General features: G+C 46.1%; 1 long non-coding RNA gene across 1 annotated transcript in view; it reads right to left on the bottom strand.

Moving 5' to 3' along the window:
- LOC128888952 (uncharacterized) overlaps nucleotides 1-21,988 on the bottom strand; it is a 71,527-nt gene that overhangs the window by 20,190 nt on the left and 29,349 nt on the right. Inside the window, exon 2 of the long non-coding RNA XR_008460351.1 lies at nucleotides 20,441-20,493. This is a non-coding gene — a long non-coding RNA (uncharacterized LOC128888952). The remainder of the gene's footprint in view (nucleotides 1-20,440; nucleotides 20,494-21,988) is intronic.

The raw sequence follows: 21,988 nt of genomic DNA, 5'->3' as shown, positions 1-21,988 counted from the left end.
TACTCCGAATGGATGTAATTTGGAAATTTCAGTAACCCGACAATTTCTGAACTGGATTGGGAAAGCAATTCGGGAAAAGAATAGATTTCGAGCGGGGTGGTTATCTCTTTCGGATTCTGATGTATGTCAACGATCGTCTGAAGGGGCATTTGTCGCTCTGGCACTACAGCTATTGGAAAATAACGCTGGAAATCAAAATCCACGGGCACGTATCGATATGTCGTGTGCAAGACATGCATGCTGATATTTATATGCTTTTTATTTTATCGTTCAAATGGAGATCTGGTTTCAGTAGAATTAAAGACATCAAAACAGAATGTATAATTAGTACAAAATTGCCAGAAGTTGAGGCGCTTGAAATATTCAGCGATCGAGAGCTGGAATAGAGTACAACGCACCCTGATAATCAACATATTTAACGTCGGCAAAGCGTTAATTGTTAATTCTAATTTTCCCCTCAAATGTTTAACGTACTTATAGCTCGTTAACTCGCATTAAAAACATATATAAATGAGCTATATTATACACCGTCCCCGCGATGTTTGATAACATCACTTGTACTAAAATACCGTAATTAATTTATGCACAAACTTCGATAAATGTTTTCGCTGGGCAAACACAGCGCGCTGAATAATAACGCGAAAACGCCCACTTCGGAGTAGATTTCGCTCGTCATTGTAGACTGTCATGTCGGGTAGGTTCGTCAGCAAAACGATTCTTTATCAATACTTGAAAAAAATTATCGGAATCAACACAGTAAATTTAACGTTCGTTTAAAATTATGATTGCAAACGTAGAATCAGATACTCGGTAACGCCGTATCGCGCGCAAGAATCGAGCCGGACAAAAAGAATAATTAGCGGCCAGGAGAGAAGGAGAATGCTCGCGAACCGTATGGGGTCCATTCGTGAATGGGCAGCATTATCAGAGGAGAGAGACCCGAGCAACAATGGACCCCTTTCAGTAATTCGACTCTGTTCACAAATCGCGGAATTATGTACGCTGAAAACAATTGCCGCTTGAAAGCGAACCGATGAATATTTATAAGGGGCCTCGGAAAGTCTTAGACGAAACAATAATCGTAACTCGAGAACTTCCTTTGGCCATAAGCAAAAAGTCCCCGGCGAGCCAACGCGTTGCTGAATGTTGTTTCCAGCCGACGTTCAGATAATACACGAACGCCACCGAGGCTCGCCGTCACGGAGAAGAAATTCAGCTGGCAACAAAGGGAATGGATTATGAAGTGTAATTAACACCAACGGCGAGGGAAACGATTCTGAATTTACTTCCACCCCCGCCCCAACCCCCGTAAATCGAGTCCTGCGATTAAAGAAGAGTAATGAAAGTCTCCTTTGGTTTGAAGTCATGTTTGTTACTTTTTTAGGAACTGGTGTTGGTTTACAAGTTGTGGAAACGTATTGGAAACACGACTGATGCTTAGCATTGTAATCGTATTTTACTCTGAGGCATTTGAAATCTCTTAACGAAATTATAAATTATACTCACAGGGCAAAAAACAATGTCGTTGTAATTTTATAGTGCTGGGAGTTTTCCCTCGAGCACTCCGATCCAGATGAAACGTGCTCGACCCAACAATTTTCAGACACCAAGTGTCTTTCTCTATATTTTCCCCCAAAATCGCTTGACAGCTCCACCAAGATTTTTTCGATTACTCCATTCTGACCAAAAGCTCCTCGATTTTTATACGAAAAAAAAAAATAGCATTTGCGTCCAGCGTCGTGGCGCCAATTCTTTCCATTCGGAGCCGGCGTGTACACATTTTTCCCCCCTCAAGCCCTCGCCGTGTCGCGGCGTCCTCCCTCGCGGAAAATCCTCGAAATCCGGCACAGCCGGGCAAATATAAATAACGGAATGATAATGAATCAAATCGCACGTGAAAAACCAATAAGTTATTGGCCAGGCCAGCGCGAATGATTGGCCCCGCGGTGTACCTGCACGCCTCTCGATTCCTCGATGCAGGTCGAGCTGGCCTCGTTTCTCTTCTCTCTTACGCCCTGTGGCCGCCCACTCGTCTCTCGCTCTTTTTTTCGCCCAGGGTCTCGCTCGCTGTTTCGCTCCGACGACACGAGCGCGATCGGACAACGCACACAGTGCATATTTTTCAATTAATTTAAATTACAAAACATCGCGGTAACGGGCTCCCCGCGTTCACCCACGACCCCCGTTTTTTGAGCCCACCCCCTCGCACCTACCGTCGCCTACCCGGCCAATATCTGTACCGCGCTAGCATAAACGCCGTGTACGCGTACGCGTCGCTATCACGCGACGCACGTTTTCGACGTTCTCGCGCGCGCGCGGGATACGTAATCATTTTTATTTTTCGTGCGTGTCTCTTTTGCATTTCGTTTTTCCCTATAGAAAGCTTAAAAAATGTTGGACTGTTGGGTCACGGAGGGCTTAAGGTAAAAGTCTGTGTGTATTTTGAGACTACGGTAAACCTTGATGCTCCGACTGATTATTGCAGCTTGAAATCGTCTACTCTTAGGACACGAAAAGAGCACGCTAGACTCAGCCCATGGGAAAACAGAGGAGCCATTAAATCCATCCTTCCTTTAGCGAACCAACTTGCATATATCCAACCGCAACAGCCATGTAATCGAGAACACTCACGATGTTACACATATAATGTGACGTTACTCATCTTTTGGGACCCTCACCTTTGAATCCTGCAATAGCATCAAACACGGATACATTTTCTTCTCCCTCTATCTGTTGCACCCCATGCTTTTACGTTTTCCCGCCTGTTTTTCTGTCATTCTAGCCTGCACTCCCGTCTCTCGTCCGCTAATGGTGTCGCCCTTTTGTCTCCGTGTCTCGTCCGCCCTCCTCCGTCCGTCTCCGGTGCCTGTATTTTTTTTCCATCATCCATGGAGGTGCGCAACGATCGTAAATTCGTGACCCAGCCGTATACCTTGCGGCGTTAACGCCCTCACCAGCGTCGGGTCGGCCCGATTCGGATTTCGATCATGATCGTCGCTTTAGCCACGGCAGCCGCGACAAAAAGAGCGCGGATTTGCATGTAGAATAACTAATTCGTTGTCCGTTCGACCAGCCGTGTCATTAGTTCGGCATTATTTAATTCGAGATTCTCTTAACGTTCTCTCGTCGCCCACTGTGCGCCATTGTTTCGCTTTCTACATTCTTCGAAGTGAGAGAAGTGGTATATCACAAGTGTTTACAGTCGGTCCCATAACTATTCGTACCATCTAGGTCTACTAACGAAATTTGTCTAAATTAAATGATGGGTATATTTTCTCCAAATAAATTTTTATATAATAAAATAATAATAAAAAAAAAACTATCATTAAATTACCTAACAGTACACTTTCGAATTAGTCCAAACATCTTAATAAAAAGAGCTGTTGGTAAATTCGCCATCGAATGGAGAGATTTATTTCTTAGGCGACGATCCATGTCCCCCACTGGATCCATGTCGAGCTCTCGGCTCTCAACCGTGAGAGACTCTTAAGTACCTCGAAGGTGTCGAAACGATCTTGAATAAATAGGGGTCGCCGTCGGAGGAGCCCTGCTCGAATACCAAATCGAGAATCGTGGCACGAAACAGGCGTGTCCACGCGACTCGGAAAGTTGACTTATAAATCGATCTAAGCACTCGTGAAAGAAATCTCAGATGACCTGAAAGATACGTTTCCCCTCGGCGATTTGCCCTCTAACATTCGCGCACACATACCCAATAAACCCTACGCTTAACCAAACTTGAAAACGGAAAGGAAATGTAAGATTGCTTCCTAGTCTCGCGATAAGTAGAATCAGACGTACTTACACAGCCTTTGAGAGTTGACCAATTCTACTAGACAACGAACTCAATCATCGGTCCCTGTGAGAAAGACGAACGTCAACTTCTGCGAGCCAATTTTTTTGCTATTTAAATTCTATTAGTATTTCCATTAGTCTCGTTCGCCCCTCGCCCCAACTATTCGTTCGGCCGCATGACAAATGTATACAAATTACTTCCCGAACGAGCGACAGGGAGAAGGATAGTCGCGCAAGGGGAGTCGAACGGGAATTGATAAGAGTTACTTTTTTTACGATCGGGGAAAGACAATAATAACATTACCAACGAGTACTGTCTGGTAGAGGGCTCGTTAAATCCGTGCAAACTTATTTTGAAGCGGATCCAGCGAACTCCCAAAGTATCTATGAGCCGGTGGGATAATATCGCGGTGAGCGACGAGGGGCCGCGAGGGGTATGAGATGATTACGATCGTCACAGTCGTACATTAGCATAGACGAAAAACAGGCTCGTAAAACAGCTCGCTGGCGTCGCTTCTGTTTCCATGGAAATCGCACGTTGCGCGCTAGTGACACTTTCTGTTTGAACAAATGCCTCGATGGGGAACGAAAAACACAAAAACGATATTTTAACGGAAATCTGTGGAAGAGGTTCTGTTCTAATTAGAAATCGTTTTTCAGCCAGGTTCGAATCGGGGCTCCTAGAAATTGAAAAAGTCTGTTTAGCTTGAAGAGCTAAAAATTTCGAGACGTTTGAACTGCTAGGTAGAGAAGTATCGAATTCGTCTATTTCAAACATTGCATATTTATTTATCTATAGTACTCCAAACTGTGGAAATTTGTATACGACTTCGACTCGAGTCAAATGAAAACAAATGAAAATAAGAATAACCTCTATCCATTATTAAAAGCGAGTTTCTATCGTCGAGCACATTTAATCGATTCGCAGGGTTTTCGCTAATTGGCGCTAAGATAACAACGAAAGCGAATCACTGGGAAACTGTAACGAACCGAATATGTATTTGGCATAATTACAGAACTCACGGTCCATGTTTTTGCGATGGTACCACGACAGGAGTCCACGTTAATAATGCATATAAATTTATATTATGCTTTTGTCCGCACAGACGCAGAGTACAGAGGGCCATGTAACGTTGAGTTATGCTGACACACGGTGTTCATTTCCCTTAATTACGATATTGCTTACATGCACCGCGCAAAGACAGAGAGCACTTTTAAAAATGGGATTAAAATCTAAAGTTATGCTGTCGTAATTACACGGGCGATGGACGGAAACATTCGTTCGTACACGCCCGCCTATATGTATACTGCAAAAACAAGAGACTTTGTTCATAGACGCGATACGGCTTTGCGAAATTGTATAAAACGCAGCCTCATTACTGCCAACTCCGACCGAATGAACGTAAACTTTTAATGGAGCGGCCAATTTCTCTTCTTTCGAGGGTTATTTGCGTATTTAGACGAGTTTTAAATGGCGAGAGAGCGGAGGTGATGGTCGATTCGAACTCTGGTCTCATTCCTGGCGAAATTTGCAACAGAAATAGCGAAACGAACGTTTGAAGTATTCGTGGAAATATTAAATCGAGAAAAATACGTGCGACTCCGCCCCCAGAACTCCGAGCACGCGAAGAAATCTTGCACTCTAAGCAACGGGAAGAAAACGATACGATTCTCAGGAGGAAGCCCTCGGTGCCACACCTCCGTCGCCAAATTCGATACCTCCCCATCTCGCTCCGTCGACGAGAATAAATCCGACGATCGACCTTTAACCCGCTGCCTTCCGATAATTTAGCTGTATCTCCTGACTCGGCTACGTAGAAGGAGACAGAGGAGGGTTGATGGGCCGCGCCACCCCCCGCCGGGGGCGGAAGTCAAAAAATCGCCCCCACAAATCACGGGCGCACAATGGCCCCGATTGTGTACGCTACTGCGAACCCTCCGTTCGCCCCCCCCCCCCCCCGAGCCACCAACCCCTAACTAACTATCCCGCTGTAGTTCCGACGCACACGGCCAAGGGTAGGGCGAACCGTTGGCCCGTGGAGGACGCGCGGCGACCGGGGGGAGGAAATCTATTGCCGGAAGTGAGTATATTCCAGCGGCGGTCTGCGGTGCGTGTATGGAAATTCGAGACCGCCTTCCTAGGAGGAAGGGTCCTTTCCCAAAACCCGAAGGGAATCCGCACGCGACGACAATTTGACGACGAAAACCGAGGGAAACGAGCGGAGGGGGTGGTCGGACTGGAATAAGAAGAGAAAAAAAAACGGGGAAACTGGAAAGAGAAAAGGAGGGAACACGATGGAAACCACGCTGCTGCGCTCTGCGATTCTCCAGCGGAACGCGCTCGATCGTTCGGCTCCCCGGTTCTAGTTTGATTAACGATTGATTTGTGGCCGGGATCCCGTTGAATCGGAGGTGATCGACTGGTGGCTGTGTCCCTGGGAAACGTGGTACACGGGAAACTCGACGACGGGACGCCTAGGACGGCCGGGAAAGTGTGCCGAGGAGATGAGAAAGTCGACGAGCGGAAGACAAATGCGACTACCTCGACTGCCGGCAAGTTAATTGAATGAATAATGCGAACGAGGGAAACGCTGCTCGTCGGCGATAAAACCTTTTTTTTTTTTGTTCATGCCTTTTTTTGTACTGCGGGTTAGGCCGTTCCCGCGGACCTGGCGCTCTTTATTCGATTGCGGAAAGGAAAACTGGTTACCCGATGATAAGTGTGCGTGATGTATTGGTACGCTTGAAGTTTCTGGGGAAAGTTTGCGGGCTTCACGTTTAGAAGAGATCAGGTAATGGTGTCCTTTGTATCTAGGAATATATACACTGCAGGAGATATTACTTCTTTGCAAAAATAAAGAAAATAACATTTCAAGTATTTGCTAAACATCGCAGTAAGAGGCTAAGGAAAATTAAACTAACCTCTTCACTTCTGAGAAATCAGACTTCAACAATATGGAGTAACCAAGAGATTATGAAGATCGTCGATCGAAGGAGTTTCAATTATCTCGAGTCATTGAACGAAACGCGATGTATCGCTTCCAAAATTCTCTCAACGACCCGGGGGTCGATGGATATTATCCAGGTCGAATGGCCGACCGCGAGATTCCGTCTGGGCTAAGCTTTCGCCGCGTGCGAAAAAACGCGTGACGCCACTCTCACGGCGCTCTCCTGAGGTAATGATCGCGAGCCGCGGTGTTCATGCGAGGCAATTCCAATCAGAAATTAAGTTTGGGCCTATCGGAGATGGCGAGATGAATGGTGTTCTCTTCTTCTCCACCTCTCCCACGGGACCAGTGGTTCTTAACCTTTTTGGGCTCGCGACACTGTTTGAAAGAGGATTCAGCTCTTGAGGATTTTTATCTGAACACATGGTATTATCTGGACGTAGAGACAGGCTATTTTATTTGTTTACCTTTTTTTTAATTAATGTAGGTGCATACCTGCTGGTGGTGTATGCAAAGATACTAGGTAGAAAAGAATAAGATACAAGTGTAAATGTAACATGCTGAAATGTTGTTTTAAATTTAACCCTTTGACCTACAACGACGAATGAGACTCGTGGTAAGGAATTTTGTCCATAAGCCATAAGCACGAGTCTGACTCGTGGTACTTCGTTTGGACTTTTTCAATTTTTAAATTATCAGCAATTATGTCAAATCCAGCAATGTACCCATTCCTGACGGTTAAGAATCACTGCTCTAAACCCTTCTTCCATTCGATCATCCGACTTCGTTCAGCCTTCGGTCTTGGGGCCTCCCTCGATCTTCGGCTCGGCAACAACGCGTTGCAAGATAAAAATGGAGGTGTACTCTCGCGGGGAGGGGGCTAGGTGGTGGCGATGGTGGGATGCCGTTGTCTGATTCGTATAATGAAATGTCTGTGAGATGATGAGCTCGGAGGCCGGTAAGTATAGCGTTGAGTCGTGGCCCGTGACCTCAGTCGACCAACACGGAAAAAAAGGACGGAAAGGAAAGAACGCGGCGATATGATGAGGAAGAACCGAATACTGAAGTCGCGTGCGAGATGCATCTCCCAGGGTGCACTTATACGCTCGCGTGTGTTTTACGTGCTGATCCGCGGAATTGCTCGCGAGCCCACCTTTGATCCCTTCGATCCTCCTCCTCCGTTGGTCTAGGATACTCTCGGGTGACGGTAACGTGCCAATCGTCGCGATCTACCGGCTAGGCGGATCGACAACCTCGATAAACTGGCCAGCTGTACCCTGAGAAGTCTTTAAATGGATTTCAGAGACCTTTGCAGGTTCGTTTCTGTACTGGAAGCGAAGATTACAAAATAGGTATTTCCTTATCTCTTCGAGACCTCCCTGAATACGAATAAAAAAGGAACTTCGTAAACTTTGTATCCGCTTTTACAACTATGAGCAAAGATAACAATCTTTGACATTCTATTCAGAAAAATTCCATCCCAAAGAAACGATGACTTAAACCCACCCTAATTCTACTCGAACAACAACGTATATCAATTTACAACAACTAATCAATTCAACGTAGAGTGTCACGCTGCAAAAAGTTTCTCATTCCCATGAAACATCTAACCATCCTAGACGAGAATTAATCTCGCAGTTACACGCATTTTGCACTGTTCGCGTTGCTATGCAAATCAACGTCGTGAAATTTTCAAGCGAAAGAACGTTGAACAAAGAAGTCGACTGTTACGAACGGTCGCCGAGCAAAGGTTAAAGGCTGACGCGGGTAACAGACTCGTTCGAGCAGGCCTCTTTACCTACGCTTGTACCTTTCGTTCGTTAGAATTATACTACACGGTTTATTGCAACACTAGAGTAAATCATTCTGCTGGACTGTCGAATGAGTTTCTTCCGACTTTCACAAACGATGTTCGACTTTCTCCGTGGCATGTAACAATATATGTTTCTCTCCTTAATGATAATGGTGTCTTAGCGGCTTATCAGGTGTGAGGTTTAATTTTCTCTTGCTAATGTTTAGCGTCACTCGACAGGTTGAGAATTACGATGGTGCCAGCGAAAGAGAAATAAACGATCGATTGGAATTCCATACATTGCTGACCAAGTTGTGTCCAACCATAGGTAATTCAATTTGTAATTTTGTTACTAACACTATCTTATACTTTTTTTAAAGCCTCAACAAGTACCACTCTAAACTAAAATCGAAGATCGAAGAGCTTCCTCGCTAGACAGTCCAATAAAACCCAAGTACATTCAACCTAATCCCGACAATATTAAATAACATACAAATTTCGAATCCCACACTCCACCTCCCATCGGTTAATTGGATTTACTTCTATTGAATTTTTCTATGCACACATTTAATCCCGATATTCTTTTAATCGCTCGATTCTCGCCACCGTATCGCGTCGAAAACGAAGCCGAGGAATCCTCCGCTTTATACGCGCCTAATTAAATGCATCGCGCGCCGTTCTCCGATAATCGACTCAATTAATCGTTTCCTGCGGTGTACATGTTTCACGTCTTCGTGTTTCGAAAAAGCGAATCCGCGGATCCCGGCGTGCAATTGAAACTCGTTTCTCGAGGACGTTATTTGCATACGCGCAAACCGTCGCGGACTCGCGATCATAAATAACAAATTTAAAGGAAATCGACGTTGGGGAGGGAAGATCGATAGATCGGGGGGTCCCAGGTACTGGCATGTGGGATATTCTAACGTTTGATTCAAGGACTGTTGATGGAGTTAGTAATAATCTTCACTCATTCTAGATGTAAATAAACAGAGGAGTTCAGGCATGGAATGAATTATTATTTTTATAAATACAGTGGAAGGTACGAAAAATAATATAATAGTACTACTTCCTCATCATCCTGATCTACTTCAATAGAACATCATAGTTGAAATTCTTGAATTGAATTAAACTTAAATTAAACTGAAACTATAGTTGAACGAAAGATTGAATTAAGTTAAACTTTATTCGTTATGGCACGAGGGAAATAATATCCGTCGCTCGTTTCCAGCAACGATCGTCGGAAAATGCGGCGATAATTGGAACCATTTACCTTATCCGTTGCCCATCCAATGGGCAAACAGAGATATTATCGGTGATTTATAAGTAGACGCGCGTCGGATCCGCGATAGAACCGTAAGACGTTAATGGACGCGAGGATCCCGACGCGATGACACTCAAATTATTCTACCATTCGGACGAGCAAATACCCAGCGAACGCTTCGAACGCAATCGCGCGCGATAGACATCGCCATCAATCTACGTTGACGCTTCCTTCGCGCACTGAGCGCTGGTCGAACCGTCTAGGCTGTTGGAGAAACGTTTCAATTCTCATGATCCTGAACAAGGTCGAAGGAGACTGGTCGAGGCCGTACGAAGTGGTCAATCGCAAATGTTCCCATGATAATAATTGGGTTAAGATTGGTGAACAGTACGAGATTCGAATTAGAGAATTGGTGGAAAATTAAACGACCTAAATATGATCAAGAGATGTGTAATGGATGGATGTGTATTTCCCAGGTTTCTCTGAAAATCAAGCAATTTGATACAGTAGTTTCTAAACACGAGGCATGATCACCACTGAGTGACAAAAAAAAGTAAAAAAAATTCAAGAAATATTTTTAATTTCTCAAAATCACGATTAGGAGCATCGACAATTAAGAGCAGGAAAATTCGATCCGTATAGCGCCAATGCCAGGGAAGTTCGGCAAACAACGCAGCCATTTTTTCCCCTCCCAATCCTTCGATGCATTCGTTGTGTCGTTCCCCTCATCAGAAATTCCAGCATCGTACAAATTTCATTATAATCCGCTCGTGGCGGGCTGGCCCGTTCGGTTTTTCCAGTCGCACGCGTCGATCCGCTTGATTTTGTTTGCCGGTGTAACACTCCGTTGATGGACCGCCGTTGATGGGAGCACATCAAACTATGATTTGGTATTTAGTCACCATTAGGGACGCATTAGCACTGATTACACGCGCAGCTACTACCTACGGTGGATCCGTCGTGTACACGTGCACGCACGCACGCGTGTATATACATTAACCCAGATACGTCGGAGCTACAGGTTCCGCGTATACTCTCGGCGAGACGCACAAATGTTTGCGCGGCCATAATCGACCCGATACCGCGTACGGATTTCGCATGAATTCTTTAGCCGGCGTGCACTATCCTAGGGACACGTTTACTCGCGCACGCGCCAAATTTATATGTTCTGCGAGTTTAAAGGGGCCGTAGACTTCAATTTGAAAGAAACTCCTGTCGAGGTGATACTTGAAGAAAATTTATTTTATACGGAGGGTAGCCGACTCTTGCGGTCAAAAACAAATTGGTGACTAAGGATTCTAAAGAAACCATTGACTTTGTCAAATAAACTCGTAGAGGTGGTTACTTGCATACTTCGAGCAGTTTTGTAACGAGGCCAATTAATCCGATATATTCATACATATATCTAAGTCTTTTATCGCATTTATGATTATTCGTGAACCGAGATAGTCTCGCGAGTCGAACTCGCGCGGCGCGCGGCGTCGAGCTCGGATCGGTCCTGATGGAATCCACCAGGCGCATTTTACACTATTTATATTCTCCAGCGCGTATTTACGCGCTCTAGGAGCCTTCCACCCGGAACGAGAACGTACGAGCTAGCGATATTAAGCCATAACCGCGATATTCGCGGCGAATAAGTCGCTAGACCCGACGATTTTTGCATTTTCTTAGCTCGCAAACACTGATCGAACGCCGTTATCTGTCCCGAGGCCGAGGCACGCCCATGTTGTGCGCGCAATTTGCAGCCACGCACGCTTTATGCCGCGACCTGATCGTGTTATCATTTTTCGCGTCCCCTTTCGTTGCGTGAAATAGCTCGTGTTATTGGACGACGTCGAAAGACGGCGGAGCAGGCGATTCGTAGGCGAGAATTTCATCGATGGAAAAATCACGGTCGAGCGATGGACACTTGGAGAAGGTCAGCTTGGACTGCGCGAAGGCAGTTTGAATACTGAAGTTCGAATTTCCCGCCTTTGGATAAGCTTTGAGTGTTTCAGTGGTTCGTGACATTTTCAGAGGAAAAGGGTAGAAACAGTTCCTCGTTGGTCTTTGTAACAGTAAAGCACCGTCAGGTTAGCGTGCGCCTCCTAGCTCAGCTAAGCACACAACATTCCAGGCTTTCGTATCAGAGACCCAACCCCGTGGGAATCCTAACAGTGGTATCGCGTCTGAACGATAAGCTAGCGATCACAAATATTTATCAAAGTTACGGCCCGGAAAACGCGCGGTTATCGAAAAGTGCATTCCCCGTATGCGCTCTCGCGTTTCAATTTCAAGCGGCAACGAGCGTAATTTCGCGCAGCCAAGGGACGTAGGGGCGACTGCACGCATATTACAGGAGAGTTCCAAAGACCGGCGAACACTGCTCGTACAGGTCAGCGTGGCAATATTTTCGCGCGCTCCAAGGGTCCCGTTTTAATTGAACCAGCCGCACGGAAAATTCAGTCCCGCGATTAAACGAAACTTAGGCCACCCAGGTTAATCATGGTTCGTTTCTTTTTTCCTGGTGCAAGCCGCCCCGTATCCGAAAACGACGTATCCTCGACCGTTGTTATTAAACGGAAGGCCATCGGGTCGCCATCCCACGAGACGTATCGTTCCAATACCGCGTTAACGAGTTCTAATGGGAGTTGGGAACGATAATCGTCGCCTCGGTGCGAGTCAAAGTTTTCTTTCTAATTAAGAAACAAATAACCAGAGTTCACGGTTGGCCCGCTTTCGGAGCGGATCGTTAATAAACGCAGCCTGGTTATTAAACCAGAAAATTAACGTCTGCCTCGTACAGGGAGAAATAGAAAGGCGAATAGAAGGAGAATAGTGGAGAAAGAGGGTCCACGGCGGCCAGGACCAGAGCGGGAAAGAACGACGATGTCGTTGACCGATTTCACCGTTCATTAGACAATCTCTGTCTGCCGTTTTGAAATTAATCGAGGAGTGTTCAAGTGAGGGGGGAAGGTAATGTAGTTTAATTAGAATTATAAATTTAATGAAAAGAAAAATGGAGGTGTCCAGGAAGTCAGGAACGTTTAGAATAGAAGGTCAAACAACACCTTTATGAAAAGTACGAGGTACTTAATTCAGTCTGAGAAAGCAGCATTATGGAGCAGAGGATGCGAGCGCTAAAGGATACTAGGACAAACTGTTAGGTTCTCGTTTGTTGGTTTAATTGGTCGATTGAGAACCAGCGGAGCCTAATGACGCAGTATTACAAGCGTGGAATGACGAAGCGATTCGACACGGTATTGTATCGCGGTACTAGAGGAGAAGATATCGTTCGCGGTATCTGTCGGCCAGATCGGAACTAATTCGATTTCAAAGAGATCGTCGAACCACGTGCTCGACGATATTGTATAAAAGTGAGCTGTGGGCGACGATAAGCGTGCCGTTCACGTGGCCGCGTCGCCTAACCATTAATCCTCGGTTTGATTCAGGTGTCACAAATATCAGGCTCAAAAGATTTCCATCTATTTAAACCAGGACGATAGAACTCTTTCGCGCCTTATTTAACAATTGAGTCAACCGATCCACGTTGTCCTGCTGGGGGAAGAAACTATGCAATTTACTTCGGAAAGGTGATGGTGAATGCGAGCGATACGAATAAAAGTAACAGTTTTCTAATTAACACTAATTTTCAAAATTGGTCGTCAATTTCTAGGGATCGCGAGGCTCGTTATTCGAGAAATATAATATTTTCTTCGACAAGCGGCGGGTGTTGAAATATTCTCCTGGGTACACAAAAGAAGAGATATCCGGGCGCGCGCAGGAGTCGTTTATGGTCCCGGAGAGTTAGCGAGGTTAGGATAAGGCACGTTCTCTGTAATTACTTTGGATGTGATAATTATGAGGATGCCGAGCACTTGTCGCTCTGTAACGAGTTTTCTTTTATCTGCATATCCTGCAGCCTGGTCCTTCTTCCCTGTCTGAAGACGTAAGCAGTTTACTCTGGACCGTCCGATGAGAATTACTTGACCGTTAAATTAATATTCCCAGTCTTATTAAAACTCTTCGCAACTTTTATGAACGACGATAAATTCCTGACAATATTACGCTTAATTAAGTTGTCTCGAATCCAAAATCGATGGACGCTAACAGCACGCCTCACCTTTGGTAAACATCAACCAAATCCTACTTGTAGGTTTGATTTAAGTTTATCAGACTCCAGTCGCCAGCTGTTATCAAGATGTCTTGGGTCATTTTTGCTGATGAAACTTAGGGCATTTAAGGATTAAAAAATAACGGAACGGACTTCACCCTACCAGTCACGCATCAACCGTGTCACCTCGTGAAAAAGACCTAAAGCGGACGTCGGTAAGTATTCAAACCGAATTCGAGCGGCGATAAAGGGAACGAGGTGAAATAAAGAATCGCCGAAAGAGACACCTCGTCGCGAGGCCTGAAAGGCGCGTCTCGCGAGCGTCGGTCGAATAAACCGATCGTAAACCGCACTCGATTCGAGTTTGTCGGTACATAACGCGAGTACTTTCCCAGCTCACGGGAGGCAGGGGTAAGCTCTCGTACGTAAACGGTAAAAGGAGACCAAAACCAGCGCGGAGACGAGAAGGAAGGTGGAAGACGAGGCAGAAGGGCCAAGGGAATGAAACTGACGGAGGGAAAAAGGTGGCACGGAGTCGACCCTTTTTACGACCGCTATCGCCGCGTCACGCGCGCGTGTACACAAGCAAATATCCCCGTATGTTTTAGCGATATAATGCACACCTTGTTAACGCGCCACGCACAAAGTATCCACGGAGGCTGCGGACCTCCTTCCGCGAGTCGTCGAGGCACCGCTGAAACACCCGGTGGACCCAGCCAGCCAGCTAGGATTGCCATCCGCCGAGACTTTAATGTCCCTATGCGCACTTTTTTATTAGCAGGACGACGCTATGAATAAAACTCGCCGGAAGAGCCCAACGAACGCTGAGGAGATAGGAGAGACGGTTGTCATCGCTCGGAGGGTAACGCAGGGCAAGAAAGTAACTGGGGGAACTGGTCTTCGAGGTACGCTTCCTCTTATTTTTTATTTTTTTATTACTACTCCCCTGCACTGAGTGCGCGGACAGTGGAGATTCTATTTCTGGGGATCCTGGGGTCTGGAGTAATTTTGTCCGCGGGGGCGAGGCCCGTTTCGACTGTTCCTTTTGGACATCTGTGTCTTTCAACGTCTGTCGAAGAGGCTGGGTCAATTCTGACCTCGTGGTGCGACAGAAGCTCCGAAATCATTTTTCGTTAGTCGCTAATGTCTCCGATTTTGTTGCCGTCGTTGTAACACGCGTTTGCCGGTGCAGGATTTGTCGCGGAAAGTCGCTAACTCGACAAATTACTTTCGCCTCCGTTCCGGGCAGATGGATCGATGGTGGCCAGGCTACGCTCGAACAATTATCCAGTCGTTTGGCCCTCGTAGAACGATCGCGGATAATATCTTCATTAACTACGTGCGCTTAATTCTACAAAAACCGATACACGTCCCAACGGCGGCGGGCGGCGCGGCTGCCGGCGGTACTTTTTTCCAGGCCGCCGGGCTGGTCTGGCCAAGTTTTCTTCTTTTTTCCGGCGTTGTCACGCGCGTTCCTTCGTATTCACGGCAGGCGTCGCAGTCCCGCGGCGTGTATTCGAGCGGCAGCTCGTTTACTAATTATTAATAAACTAATTGCGGCTTCCGTGGAGGCACGCCTCCCTCGCGTAAATCAAGACATGCCGTCGCGATGAACGTCCTGGGGACCGAAGAGGAGCATCAGGGGAAACGGGAGAGGGGTACGGAGGGGGGAGAGCTTTAAGCTTTACTCTCGCTCACTCGTTACGCGTCACGTGTGAAATATTTATACCGACGCTTCGTTTCCATCATGCTTCGTTCGCGTAAGAACTCGTAACAACGTAATTTCAAGGATTTACAAATCCTGAATAATTTTACAGGCGTACCCTTTCGTGCGTGCGCCCATGTAAATTGCGAGTCGTAACGAGGAATACGGACGACGGAATTAATGGTAACCAGCGGCTAACGCGGGCTTGTTTAATCGTTCGTATTTATATAATCAGACGACGCAGACGCAAGCTCCGTGCTTGGACCTCGGGGACAGGTGACTCCTTGCGCGATTACGCTGGCTGGTCAGTCAATTTGTAAGGGAGCTGAAACTACAAGATCACGCTGGTCGATGATGGGTGGTTAACTAAGTTGAGTGCCGTGTGGTCTCGGCCATTTGTTGGGAAATTTGCGACTCATGAGCGTGGCGATTCTCGTCACATCTGGTGTACGACAGAGGGAGATGACATTAGTTCGTGTTGAGGACTGTCTTAATATTTAATAAAAGGAACTACAGAAATTTTATAGTGACGGTATATAGGCTATGTTAGAAAGGTGAGAAAATGTTGTAAAATGACCGAGATTGGTTTTTTGTATAACATTTAAGAGTATGTTTCTTTTATTAATTTAGTAGCAGAAATAATAAAGTAGCAGAAATATAAGTAGCATACACTTTTAGAACGATCTAATAAGTTTGATCACTTGCTTGCTTGGAGGGAACGATGGAGACTAAGATTGAAAATATTTTGAATTTAAGAGGGTGTATTTATGGAGAACATAGCGAGTGAGATTTTCAGATACATGGGAACTGTAACGAGAGAAGAAAACGAAGAACCATAAGGAACCCAAACCAAATTTCTATTCCTTTGGATACCCCACAGACCTACTCTACGACACTGCAACCCGATACATATATCGATTCCACGTCCCACCGTTGGGTCGCGACCCGCAGGTTGAAGAAAGCTGCCCCACACGGACACGGTGTTCGACAGTCAAGGATCGTAATTTAGAAATTAAATCAAACGACCGAGGAACGAAAATCCCCCATCGGGTTTGTCGGTGTAGGTCGTTACACTGTGCACAGGGTAGAGTAAATAATTTCTACAATCTTTCCACCGACGATAACTTACGGAACATAAACGAGCGGTCATAATAAGCCACGCCAGGGCGTGATTTATTGCTCATCGAAATACGTATTGGGTGTATATCTGCCTACGTGTCTAAACGGCCGTGCAATTACAGTTATATCAGATGGAGACTGGTTTCCACTCCCTGAACGTCATCCGTCTCGAGGCACACCGTTTACTTTATCGCTTACGCGAGTAATATAATTTCGAATCCGTCGGGGGAGGGGGGGGGGGGAAGGCGTACGAGCGATGGCCGTTCCTTCTTGTTAAACAGGAGAAGTTCATCCAATTTCTATGGTAATTTCCCTGGACAGGCGCGAACAATGCGATCGCCCCGGTGAAATCCGACGAAAAGGAATATAAAAAACAAACAAAACAATCGGGAGGGAAAAATTAATTGGAAAATCATCCGACGGTCCCCGTCGAAGATAACGATAAAACGGTTCACCTGGCTTTTGCGTTTGACAGATTTGTTTTATAACCGGAGGGGATAGCGCGCGTGCCCGACGATACGCAGCCTCGTCTCTGGTTGTATCTGCGCGCGACGCGATATTAGATCGTATATCGACTTTAAATATGTAACAGCGCGGCGGAAACGTAAAAAAAATACGATTGCGAGGGATGGATGGAAGAGTGCGCGGTGTGGATGTATCATTTGCTACTGGAAAACTCGATGCCCGATGCAAAACATGCGAAGCAGTCGATTGTTCTTTTTTTTGACATTAGAAATCATCATCAGAATTCAAAGGAACGTACGATCTACTGAGTTGCTTTTGTTTGAAAAATATCGCAGCGCCAGTATCATTATCAAGGTTTCTGTTTTTGCAAAGCGTCGACTAATGGCGCCCAATCAACTATCGCCGCTTTCAGCTTACGTTCCCGATCCACGACACCGATACAAGAAAGTTTCTCGCAATTTCGAATTACGGGGCGAAAACTGGCGAGTGTAACGCAACGTAATGGGCTGTCATTACCGAGCGCACGTGCAAAGGCGGACTTACCTCCTCTAATTGGACGTAAGCACGGTGATTTTCACGGGACACGTGAAATTCAATATTTCGATGCATAAGCATAGTCACGATCGAAGCAAGTGCATACTTTCCCGGATATTTATTATCGCGTGCCACCTTATCGCGCGACATAATCGAATTCGAGTGGACGACTGGCGTTTATATTCATGAAGCGTTTTCGAGAACTCGCGAAGAGCTATTCCTTGACGATGCTTAAATGCGATGCGATCATGCTAATATCTTGCAAAACGGTGCGATTTGGCATCGCCCATCCGGATAAACGAAATTTCAGTAATGAAGTGGAGAGGTGGAGAAGAATCGAGTCTTAAGGGGTGAAGCTACTAACGCATGAATATTAACTATATTTAACAATGTTTTTTTTTTTCTCAAATAGCCGACTCGATAGAAGATCTGTTTGCTAAGACGTAGGTAGAAACAAATAAACAAACATTTCCACCCAGTTTAAAGCTCCTTTTCAAAACAGTCTTTTCACCACCCTCATCCTCGGCCTGTCACGACCCGATCTGCGACATCCTGCGAGGCAGTGCCGTATCAAACTAATCTCGCAGCGCCATTACCTAGATACATCGATAACGAAACTCGCATTTTGCGTGGCATCGCGAGGAGCGAAGAAGATGCTCGAGCCGATCCAGGCAGCGGTGCTGCCCACGTCAGCGTAAAGCCCGAAATCGTTGGAAATTAAATTTTTCCTCGGAGGTGCCCCGACCACACGAGCCACAAATTCATAAGATTCAATATGCTACGCGAGCGAGCAGGTTGCCAGGCTGGGATGGGGCAGACTCTGCGACGATGCTCGGCGGGGGTTGGGGTCTACGTGGGTGAGAGGCAGTATTCAGGGAGGAGGGGAAGGCCGCAAACGGGGTACGTTTTATAGTTTACATCGAATACGTGCCCTTCTTCCGCAGGGCCTCGCGGACCAGCTACTTTTACACACACTCTTTCCTTCACCCTCAACCACCCCCTCCCTGGCCTGTCTCTGCGTCGCTGCATGTTTACCCCCGCGATATATATGAACTAATATCACGTGGCACGTGATGCCAACGCAGCGGCACTCGTGCGCGCCAACCCGCGCCCTTATTCGTCCTCTCTTCCCTATTGCGAATGCTGAGGATCGAAGATGTCGGCGCCACTGTGATGTTGAACGTGTTTTATTAACGCCTCGCGCTGCTACGTATACCTTACACCCTTATTTGCGAAGCAAGCGATCGTTCAGGGATAATATCCTTCGCATCGATCATCCATCGATCCAAATTTCACTACGATTCCACGGTCGCGTCGAATTCAAAGATCCTATCCCCAATTACCGTTCCTCATTTCCAAAGGAGAGGCGGATCGTTAAACGCAAACAACGAAATTCACTTCGATTCCGGGGCGATCACGAGCGCCTCGCGAAAACCACTATCTGCTTTCGTCGAGTCTCGCGCACCAACCCCCTCGTGTTGGTTACAACGGAAATAATGTCGGTGCACTTTGAAAGTCGGGGGTGGAACGAAGGGACGAGGATTCGCCGAGGAACGGGAAGGGTATGGCAAAGGTAAGGCTACAGAAGCCAGAGAGAGAGATCGGACGAGAAAGAAAGAAGGGCAGACACGTGGGTGGGGTACACTCGGAACGGGGGCGAGAATATTGGTTGACTTGTAATACCGAGAGTGGAGAAGGCAGGGACCCGGCGAATATTAAATATATTATTACATTCATTCTCATTTCCCTTTTACTCCCGGCATGCCCGCTCGCTCGCCTCCCCGTAGCAACGTCTTCGAGTTTACCGCGCGCGCAAACAAGCGTTGGATTGATCGTAATTGCGTTTCGAAAGCTCCGGAGGATTGTCACGTCGCGATTTACAGACCGTTCGAGGAAAGATGGAGTCTCGAGACGTTTATCGAACCGAGGTGGTTTCTTTCGCGGACGATACTTTAGGAACACGTAGCTGGATAGGTGGTCTCGTGGATCTAATAGCCCAGAAGAACGCAGGTTCTTGTGAGTTATCACCCTGTTGCTGTGTCTTTCGGCAGCTTTAAGGGTATATCTGGTGCGAGGGTAAAAGAGGTTCATTTCTATTTGCGACTTCTTAAACATTTCTAAGATTAGTTGCTTGCGATTTATTACGAAATTTGTAAAATTAAGGATTTTAGAATTCTGAATTGAGGCTAAACGCTAAGCTTACTACGATAATGGACGTAAACGTGATCAAAAAGAATAAAAAAAAAAAAGAACCGATGTGGATACTTCGAATCTCCATATAGAGTTAATCTACAGTGCGTTTTTCTTAAATTTTGTACAGTATGATGTAGGAAATAAATGTTAAGGACGATTGTTGCCAGCAGAGGATCCTCGAAACCCACGAAACGCTTAGACCACGGAAAGTATAACGGATTCGAGTGTGTGTATTCGGTGCAAACACCTAATCGAGGGTATTAAACGTAATTAACCACCCCTGCAAGCATGCAGCGCGGATACAGGGACAGAGGGACCATCGATGTATCGATCGATCGGCACGAGTACGTAGACGGCAAATGTGTATCGAGGCCCTTTCCATTAGCGTACCCAACGTACAACACGGTATCAGTCCCTCTTTTACCTTTACCCGTCGCAGTACCCTTTGTTTTCCCTCATGGGAAATACATCCTCTCCTTTCTAATTGTTTTGTCTCTTCCTATCGGTCTAGCCCTATAGAGCGAAGGTTACTCACCGATCTTTGACGTGGAGACCCTCTGCGCTGCCTACGGTAGCCGTCCTCTGAAACTGAAACGAGATAACACGGTTTTAGAATCGTCCAACATATGAACGCTCGATGCTAATTACCGGATCAATTTTAATAATCGTATTTCACGCTCTCCGCAGAACGCTACCATCAGACATGCTCGAAATGTTCGATTATCGGATGAAATCGTCGTGGTTGAAGTAAAGTATGTACCTATTGATCGGTAATGGTAGATGACCGGCGAAACACAATTTTGAAGTTTATCAAATGTATAAATTTCAAACTGAAAGTATTGGAAATCGTAGTGTAAGGTATCGAGATAAAAATGCTGCAAGAAATTTTAGTATTGAAGCTCTAGGTAAAGAATTTCGTTGGCCAAAAGTCCTATCAAACCGTCCACACTCTCACTCCCATTTCACGATCTCCTGAATTATTCCTCTTCCTACACGTTTCGATGTGAAACATTCTCAGGAACCTAATCCAAATAGAAATTAATACCTAATCGTGCCCAGGCTCGGTGGTGTCTCGATAGCATTAGCAGACACGAGTATGATCGCAACTGTCTTCGAAGTCACGACGCTCAATTTGTAAAAGCGACTAGATGTATTTTAGAAGGCGGTAATCGAACGCTGCGCGGCACAGCGCCCTGTTTACGGGCCAGGCAATCAGCTTAAGAGGAAAGCGTGCTCAAACGAGAGACGATTGCCTCAACAAATGTCAGTCCGTGCAACTGACTAATGCCTAGGAGCGGCGTGGCAAATGATGCAGCGCGTACTATTGGGCAACTCTCTCGCGTCGGCGTGTGTCCGACAGAGGGAAAAAAAAACAGAGGCTTTCCGTTCGATCCTCGTTCTTAATCTCCCTTGATGAACGAGAAAATCGTGCGCGAGAGGGGGGAATTAAAGGGAAACAATTTTTAACGAGTTTCGATCGACGCCGTACCCATCCGTTCGCGTAATTGCGTCCCGAGTGTAAAGCTACAATTACCACGGTTAATACAAGTAATAATCGTTACGGGTGATTTAGAACGCGCGGAAGGAGGACGAAGCTATCACGTGTCGGATGGCCATTGCATTTGTCGCAGAAACGAGGCGTGAATTTTCAAACGTACGTTTTAATGGACGCGGTCATTTAGATTTTGGCGGACTTACGATGGGCTCCAATTGCTCGGGGATTAGTTCGCCGCAATGAGATCCTTAACTGATCTCCGTTGATATTACGCGATATTTCAGCATTGTGTGCTTATGATAATGAAAATTAACGGTGCGACACGCAAGATACGCCCGTCTGTCCGCCTATTAATAAGCCCTAACTATCCTCTCGTCGATTGTACCATAAATCACTGTCACTCGATTATAGGCGCGATTCATCCGTTAGGCTTTTAATCAACGTTGCTATCCTCAACGCGCAATTACCATGGAAAGTAACGATGGAATTATTCCCTTTGTAAATCTACCACTTAACCGTACAAACAATGACATTTTAATCTGTAGAAAACCGATTGAATTAAGTAGATACATGAGTTGTTCCCGCGCA

Source organism: Hylaeus anthracinus, unplaced genomic scaffold, assembly GCF_026225885.1.
Source record: "Hylaeus anthracinus isolate JK02 unplaced genomic scaffold, UHH_iyHylAnth1.0_haploid 11994, whole genome shotgun sequence".
Classification (NCBI taxonomy): Eukaryota; Metazoa; Arthropoda; class Insecta; order Hymenoptera; family Colletidae; genus Hylaeus; species Hylaeus anthracinus.
The sequence above is the reverse complement of the archived record's forward strand: the minus strand, read 5'-3'. Positions and strand labels throughout refer to the sequence as shown.